We start from the raw sequence: 9,324 nt of genomic DNA on the forward strand, positions 1-9,324 counted from the left end.
CATAATAGGAAGAGGAGCTTCCTGCCCCTTTTCCGAGCCCAAAGAGAGGGTCTTCCCTCCTTAGCGTCAACAATCAGCAAGGGTTCTAACCCTCTTGACGAGCAGAAAAAGGAAGGATTTTCTGGTTCTTCCACGTGAAGATCTGGTGCATCCCTTCCTAGCTTGGAAGCATCACTGAAACCTAGCATCAACATCTACCAAGATAAGCCAAGGGCTACACATAAGCTAGGACTTCAATCCTAGCACGAGCAGCAACTAAATCAGGGGTGAATTTACGTCTGATTTTCGTGAGCAAGAAAAAGGTTCTTCTTCCATTATCTCTCCATGTAAATTATTTCCATTCTAGCTATAAATTTAGCACAAGAGTGGGTTCATAAAAAGGGAGACTGATCATGGGTGGAAGATTAGTCAAAGAATGGATATTTAACCCTCCTTACTGAGTCCAGCAACTCAGTACCAGTGCTGGATTCACAATTCCCATGTCGTGTTACTCGATTCATGACCCAAGACCATAACACCAGGAGGTGGAGACATATAAATTTCTTCATGGAGATCACCATGAAGAAAAGGATTGTTGGATTCTAGTTGGTGAAGAGACTAATTTTGATCAGTTTCTAGAGTCAATAAACAATAAAAAATAATCATTGTAGCAGTGGGCGAAAAAGTATCATGGTAATCTATACCTTCCAGTTGTGTGTAACCTTTCACAACCAAATGAGCTTTGAAACACTCAATAGTACCATCTGAGTGCCGTTTGATCTTATAAACCTAGCGACATCCAATAGGCTTCTTACCAAGGGGAAGAGAAGTGAGAGACCAAGTATGGTTGGCATCTAAAACAACCAATTCAGATTGCATTGCTTCTTGCCAATGGGAATGTGAAGCTGCTTCGATATAAGATGTTGGCTTAATATCATGACTGATAGCAGTAGTAAAGCAGAAATCATGTGGTGAGTAACGATGATAAGAGACAAAATTGCTAAGAGGATAGCGCATACCTTTTTGTGGACTTGATGACAAAGGCGACAAATGGTTGTGCGACATCACTTGGTTTAGTCATGTAAAGCCATGGGAGGGTTATGAGGTCATTGAGATTGACACAAAATTGGTTCGAGAGCAGGACTAGCAAATGATGGTTGAGGAGAAACTGAAGTCGGTGGTAACAATTGTTGGACTAGAGGAGAAGGATTAGATACAAAATGAAGAATCATTAGGGCTGAATTTGAGAAAGTGGATGGAATTGACTCATAAGGAAAAATAGTTTCATGAAAAACAACATCACGATGAGTAAACATTTGATGAGTGGCAAGATCATATAGCTTATAGGCTTTCAGACCCTCTAGATAGCCAAGGAAAATACAACATTTGGCTCAATGGGCAAATTCATAGGAGAAGTGCACATCAGTAGCATATGCAAGACACCCAAAAAATCGAAGATGAAAATAGGAAGGAAGTTTGCCATAAAGTCGTTTAAAACGAGATTGGCTAGAAAGAAGTGGTGTGGGTAGATGATTAATTATATGAATAACATTTGAAACACATTCTGAACAAAAATGTAAAGGATGGTGGGCTTAAAAACGAAAAGCTCGAGCTGACTCAAGAATATGGCGCTGCTTGTGCTCTACAACCCCATTTTGTTGGGAGTATAGACACAAGAATGTTGATAAATGGTCCCTTTTTGTTTAAAAAATTCTCGCATCGAGAAGAATTCTCCACCACTATCAACCCGATTGTTTTCTATTGAAACATGGAATTGTGTTTTTACAAATGAGAAAAATTTAACAAGAAGATGGTGTGTCTCGCTTTTGATTGCATAAAAAATACCTATATGAATTTAGAATAATCATCCACAATAGTCAAAAAATATTTCGTCAGAGAGGGAGATAATTTTATAAGGACCCCAAATATCACAATGAATTAATTCAAAAGGACTAACAGACGAAATTGAACTAATAAAAAATGGAAGTCAACTTTGTTTTGCAAATGCACAAACATCACAAGCACTATTAGATTGAAAAGGGAATTTTAACAAATATCTTGCCATAAAAAATAATCTAGAGGAAGACAAATGCCCTAATCGGTGATACCACAAAACAGTGGAAGTGGTAACCTGAAGGCTGGATGAATGACATGAAGTGGTTGTTGTAGATGGAGTTTGAGATTTTGGCTTCTCTGATGCTAATGCAACCATGTAATAAAGTTTGTCTCGTTGTTCACCCAAACCAATTGTGCTCTTCGTCATCACATCCTACAAAATATACCAGTGAGGATAAAAGGTTACCAAACAATTGAGATATTTGGTAACTTGACTCACAGACATTAAATCCACCTTAAAAGATGGCACACGAAGCACATTTTTTAAAGTAACAACGGAATTCAAAGGTAAATCCCTAATGGAATTAATCGGAGCCTGTTCTCAACTTGGCATAGTAACTGGTGGTAAAAGGGTGTTGTTACTGTTGTTGACTAATGAAGTTGGAGATGAAGAAATATGGTTTGTTGCTCCACTATTGATAATTAATTAATGGAGTCACAACAATATTTTTAACAAAATTGAAGAATTGGTACCAACATTAACTTTAGGATTGTTGGATTGTGTTGTCCCTTTTTCTTACATGATAGATAAGATTTGTTGGATTTGCAAATTAGCGAGCCCATTTTAACCAATGACACTTCTTGCATTGTTGGACCCTCCTTGACATTGTTGATGGAAGACTGATAACTTTTGTGGTGTTTGAAATGGGTACCTCCTTGATTAGGCCTGTTTAATGCATGTTTAGGGTATTCTCATGGGTACCCATTCAACTTCTAGCATGTTTCTCGAACATGGTGGTCATGATCACCATAAGAGTAGTGCAATGGTTTTTTTATTAGAAGGGTTGGAACGAGAAGAACCACATCCATGTTGAATAGCTAGAGTCACTAGTTCGGTCCTCTGGATAACCATGGCTGAGTTCTTCGTCATTTCACATGCAACCTCCAGGCTTCACTACTTCTCTTCTTGGACAATGGAAGAGTAGGCTTTGCCAACATTAGGTGGTGGATTCATCAATAGAATTTTCCCCCGGATTGCACTATAAGACTCATTGAGTCCCATGAAAAATTGCATCAATCTACGTCTCTTATAGTCTGTTCCACAAGAGCAAACAATGCAGTTATAGGATCCTAGTTCATCCCATAATCTTTTAATTTTTGTGTAATAAGCCGCAAGAATCATTTGATCTTGAGCAAGACAAGCAATACCCCTCTATATCTGAAAAATATGAGGGACATTGCTTTGAGAAAATTGATTCCAAAGGTGTTCCCATACCTCCCAGGCAGTGGTCACAACAATGATGTTGTCTGCAAGGTCTAGTGTGAGTGAATTGAGAATCCAAGTGAGGATCATATCATTGCATTTTCTCCTTGAAGCATACTTGTCTGGTTTGGCTGTGGTAGACAACATTATGGTGTTTCCATCTATGAACCCTAACTTGGATTTCTCATTCAAAGAAATCATCATGGCTCTACACCAAGTCGAATAATTATCCCCATTGAGAGGTTTGGAAACAAGAACCATTCTAGGATGACCAAAATGGTGAATAAAATATGGATTTATAGCATCTTCATTTGAAGCTTGATCGTTCACCATGACGATGGGAAACAATAAGAAAAGGAGGGCAAAAAAATAATTTACCCCTAGCAGTGCTTGACAATAGAAAACCAGGGTCCGAGTTGACTTGGAAAAAAAACTGGTGTGGCTCGGCTCAGTTGGTTTCAGCATGGCACAAATCCGTTCAGTTCGACTTGGATTTTTTTGGCTTGTCTGAGTCTAGAAAAATGTGCTGATTTAATTCAGGGGAGCACGGTGCTATAAATCAGATTTTCTTCTTGCCTCTTGATTCCAAGCAAAGGGAGAGAAAAAAAGATTGGAAGATTGATGGACGATGAATGACTACGAATGGCGGCAAATAGTGACAAACAACGACAAACAATGGTGAGCAACGAACAATGAGGAAAAGCTCAACGAATGATGAAGAATAACTTAGCAAAATTTCTGAGAGAAGAAAAAACTAAAATCGCTCAACCTCCTAGCCGAACCAGGGAACGAAATTAGCAGAGACAAGGCAGAGTGCCTGCTCTAATAAACAAGAGAAAGATATTTTTTTTGGATTCCTGATTCAATTGAATCGAAGGACCTATATGCATACAAAAAATCACGTGTTTATAGCTATATTACATATCACGCATTTACAACTATCATATAGATCATGTGTTTACAACTATCTTAGATTAACAGATACAGATCCTGTGAGCTTAATCCAATTGGATCAAACTTCTAGAAATAAAATAATTCATAGTTTATGATGATTACTAGTTCAACACTGCTGTGTCCCTGTTCTATTGTTGTCCAAAGTCGATGTCACTCTACTGGTTCCTGTTATGGTCCCGGATCCGACACGTGGATTTGTAATGAGGAAGAAGAAAAAGACAAAGATCAAGCCCAAGGGAAGTTTGAAAACCTATGTTCGTTAAGGAGAACGCACACCCCTGAGCTCATTGAGGAGAACTCAAAACCCTTGTTTAACCTAAATCAATGCTTAACTTTCTCGTTACTTTTACCCCTTAAATAGGGTTCACCATTACAAGGCTTAAGATAAAATATTACAAAAATACCCCTATAAATAACATATTCCAAAAATGCCCTTGTGGCCTACTAATTCTTTAACTAAAATAAAATAAAGTAAATTAAAGAAAAATAATTAAAATAATAATATTATTGCGTGCATAACTTCACCCCCTTGGAGAAAGAGCTTGTCCTCAAGCTCGAAGGTAGGGTCTGCTTGCCCTTGTCGACATCTCCTCAAGTATCAACTGCAGTATCTGTGTCAGCCTCTGGACGACAAAACTGGAGCCTCCTACTAGAGAAGCACTTTTTTTTAACACTATGGCATCATTACTTGCGGTACCAGACCACCATAAGGTTAAGCAACCAAACAATAGTTTGAACTATCACCTGCTCCATTCTGGCAAGACCATGACTGGCCAACAAGACGTTCCACCATAATCTTCGGAAAGCCATGTGAATGAACCCACTAATGCGAAAATTGAAAAAAAAATGGAGGACTTAAATATATTGACTTGCTGTCCGCCCAAGTTCTGTCAGTGTACTATCTCTTTTCTTGGCATAAACTACTGCCCTCGGATCACTCTGCATATCCTTGTGAAATCCACACACATCTGCAACAATACTGGTTAAGGCGTTGACTAATTCAGTGTAAATAAGTCCATTTCCTAGGACACGAGCAACTCCCAAGCTTGGACCTAGATCATGTTCAATTAGTACTGAGAATAGTTGGCCTGAAATCATTTGCATCTGTTTTCCACTTCCTGTATTGTTTGTCCCATAATAGAGAACAACAACATGAGCCTCACATTCATATTCATGCAAGTAAGCCATCAACAGTTGTGCACAAATTTCAGTGAGAACCTCAGCTTCTAAAAAGCAGAGTGAATGGGGGTAGTTAAAATCTCTCTTGATGTATGCCTGCAAGAATTTCCCTTGATGTAATGCACCCAGATTGGCACTAGCTGTGAGTAAACCCATTACAGTAAATTGATCCAGAATTGATGGTATGTGCATCACTAGTTTGTAGGCAGTAGTAAAAACCGTGGATGATATGCTGGGCCAGCAACCAGTCCGGCCAGTGTAATCCTCCATCACTTTGGTTGCTGCTGCAGGGTACCCACCATGGCCAAGCACGTCAACCATGCAAGCTTACATGATCTTCCTCCCCCTTGAATCCATAGGTGTCAAGTGCAAGCCTGGTTGTAATTGTGCTAAGCATTCCCAAAACTGCCACAAAAAGTCCATATATGGCAGCAAGACTGAAACCTACGTAGATGGCTACTGCAATGGCAAAAATTGGAATTATGACAGACTTGTAGCCCAATGTAAGGCCACCAAGGACATTTTTTATTGGTTGCTGCTGCACCTAAAGTTCTGAATTATCAATAGCGTGATGAATTTCAAGTAGCAACAACAAAGGGAACCTCACAAGCATCACAAGCAGCTACACCTCAGACCAATTTTTTGAAGTGGGATCTGTCACAACCCCAGCAGCTACAAGTGTAGCTACCATTGGTATCATGCCTTGATGTTGCTTGGATAAGGAACTATTTGTTACCCCATCCTAATCTTGGATTGTTGATAAAGCCCAGCTCTGCAACTTATCCTTTTGTAGTTCTTCCACCCTCCATTCCATTGTCTGGATTGAGGTTGCATTACCAACTATAAGTGGCTCTAGGATAGGATTAGTGGAACTATCTACAACAGATATTGTGCTCAGGTTTTCATTGCCAACATTTGTACTATTGTCAGGACTTGCTTCAAGTGATATGTCTAGTGTAGTACTGGTTAAATTCTCCATAGTAAATTTTTTAAGTGGAACATCAACCCACTCTGATTTTTGAAGTTTAGCCTACAACTTAGGCACCCGAGTTGCACCACCTATCAGCTCTACAACATATAGTTCATCAACTCTCAAGCCAGAATGTGTAAGCACTTCTTTTACAGGAAAAAAATCTTGCTTCCATAGATTAGAATAGAGTTCTTCAAATTTTTCATGAGAGATCAAGCCCCTAAAATCATGATCATTTGTTATGTCAAAATGGTTCTATTTTTCTACCTCCCGGAATAGAAACGCACCAGGCCAAAAATTCGAATTTGAACTTTGTGGCCGAGCAGCATACATGGGATCCAGAAAACTAAACCCCACATTGTCAATTATTTGACAATGAACATATGCACAGGGACTGTGCTCATCAACAAAAAAATAAAGCCCCTCAGAATATTTTTTTTGAGACACGCTGTAGTTCATGGGAATAGAAAACTAAAACAACATCCATTCAATTTTTTTGTCTCTGCCTGGAATCCCTAAAAAAATTTTATCTTGTATTGTAGACACTTCATTACACAACCGTACGAATTTTCTCATGAAAGATTGAATGCAAAATTGCAGTTGCCGATACTTACCCCAAAAATTTGGCAATTGGGTTCCCTCTGTTTTGTCGAGAGGTGGATTGAGAATGAGAGGTGGTGGCCGAAAGTCAAATCCAATCAGAGTTGTTTCCGACAGCGCCGACAGAGCCTCCTCCTCAGTTTCTAGTGGTGAATAGCAGCAAATCATGGTCTCACTTTTTTTTTTTTATGGTGAACTGCCAAACATCGTTGCCGAGATTTAGAATAGGGCTGGTCCTTAGAACCTTGAGGTGGGACGACGAACATGCCTCTTGGTTCCTTTACAGCAGACTCCGACTTCGAATTTGAGGTCACAACCAAATCAGCCATTACCAACGAGGTTCTGGCATAATACCCCTCCGATTTTGACTTTCCAAGGTCCTTCTAGGAGATTTTCATGATTCCCAGAATCGGATTTGGGGTCGCACCCAAATCGTCCATTACCGACGATGTCTCTACCTGATTTCCCAAAATCTTGGTCCCCACTATTCGGCTTAAGATTTCCCTGCATGGAAATATTTAAATTTTCTAAAGCTTGGCCTTGCTACCCGTCCGAGATAGCATCTGCTGCCTCTCCTTCTGTGCATTTGTTGTGCTCAGAGATTTGAGGTCGTATGACCCTTTCTACGGCAGCAAGTCGCTTCCTTGCATAAATTTTTTTAATGGAAGCAGCACGCCATTCACGTATTCTTTCCAATTCATTGCGAATACACCATGCACCTAGTTCTTCCAAATCTTTGCGCATGGCAATCCATTTTTCTTGGGATATAGAATGGCTCATTATGTTCCCGCTCTGATACCAGTTGTTTTGGTCCCAGTTCTGACACATGGATTCGTGAGGAAGAAGAAAAAGACGAAGATGAAGCCAAAGGGAAGCTTGAAAACCCTAGGTTCGTTAAGGAGAACACACACCCCTGAGCTCATTGAGGAGAACTCAAAACCCTTGTTTAACCTAAATCAATGCTTAACTTTCTCATGACTCTTACCCCTTAAATAGGGTTCACCATTACAAGGCTTAAGATAAAATATTACAAAAGCACCCCTATAAATAAAATAATCTAAAAATGCCCCTGTGGCCTATTCATTCTTTAACTGAAATAAAATAATTTATATTAAATAAAAATAATTAAAATAATAATATTATTGCATGCATAACAATTCCACTGAGGTAATATGCCAGATCTTCTATTTTCGGAAGATTCTAGTCACAACCCATTGCTGTTTTCGGAAGTTTTGTGCCATTTGCTAACTAGCATCTTTCAGGGATATGACTGCTCTCCATGATCTTTTCAATGCTATCGATTTCCAGCCAACATCCAACAATATTATTTCTGCTGCCTGACTCTGTTCTATCGGCCTACTTGATTATCGTCGTGTTATCTGCTGTTAATCTGGAAGATTACTTCTACTTCACTGGCTTATTTTTGTCTCTACTAGATCGTTGCCGAGGATTATAAACGCTACTGATTTCTTGGCTTATCTCACATCTAGCTTGCTGTTTTTAATCCTCTCTCTGCTGAGTTTAAATTTCATCTGTCGGGAAGAGAGATTCAAAGACAACAACTTCTCACTTGTATTGTTGCACTGGCATTGCAAGGAAGACGAAAATACTATTATTATTTTTGCGGTTTGGCTTTAATAAACTTCTATAGTGTATATTTTAGCTGAATTTAATCTACCTAGTTAACCCAGCGAAGCGTCTTCTGTTCCGCTTGAGTCAAATCAGACAGAGCCAACTTGGCCTAGGGCAACTCTAAATCAAGTCAGTCTAACTAGGCCCACTTTATCTCTATCTCTATTTTATGGGTCCAGATCCCATGTTTTCTATCGATTCCTCCTACGACTTGGCTATATTGGTCTAATACTTGACTAGGCTCGACTTTTTTACTTGCCTAAGTCTGACTCTGTCCTTTGGCTCTGATCTGATTAATGGAGTATTAAAAATTTATTACTCGATTCTAGCTTATTACTTAGTGCAAAACTTCCTTATGGCTCAATATAAATTATTTCATGTGTCCTTATTAAGGACTTTCACTATTTGGTACATGTTATTTGGGCATTGGCCCATATCTGCTGCTACTATTGTGTCTCTTTGATTGAAACATTATTATTGAAGGATTCTTTAGTTGCTGAATATTGTTGGTATTGCCTCATATGATAGAGATTTGAATAAAGCACATGGTGGCCCCATCATCTTATCTTCTTTTGATTCCCACTACCCTCTTATTTGGCACATTTTCTCCTACTGTCCATAGTGACTCACATACTGAATCCTAAGAAGGGAACCTTCTTACAGTTCACAACAACCGATATTTTCTGGTTGA

At 39.1% G+C, this 9,324-nt stretch overlaps 1 pseudogene; it reads right to left on the reverse strand.

Annotated features, from left to right (window-relative positions):
• Positions 1–1,994: 1,994 nt before the first annotated feature.
• LOC137947697 (uncharacterized) lies at positions 1,995–3,631 on the reverse strand (annotated as a pseudogene).
• Positions 3,632–9,324: the final 5,693 nt, after the last annotated feature.

Source organism: Aristolochia californica, unplaced genomic scaffold (genome assembly GCF_029961685.1).
Source record: "Aristolochia californica isolate CCGP_79_NKW_82.1479 unplaced genomic scaffold, dmAriCali1.0.hap1 SCAF_13, whole genome shotgun sequence".
Classification (NCBI taxonomy): domain Eukaryota; kingdom Viridiplantae; phylum Streptophyta; class Magnoliopsida; order Piperales; family Aristolochiaceae; genus Aristolochia; species Aristolochia californica.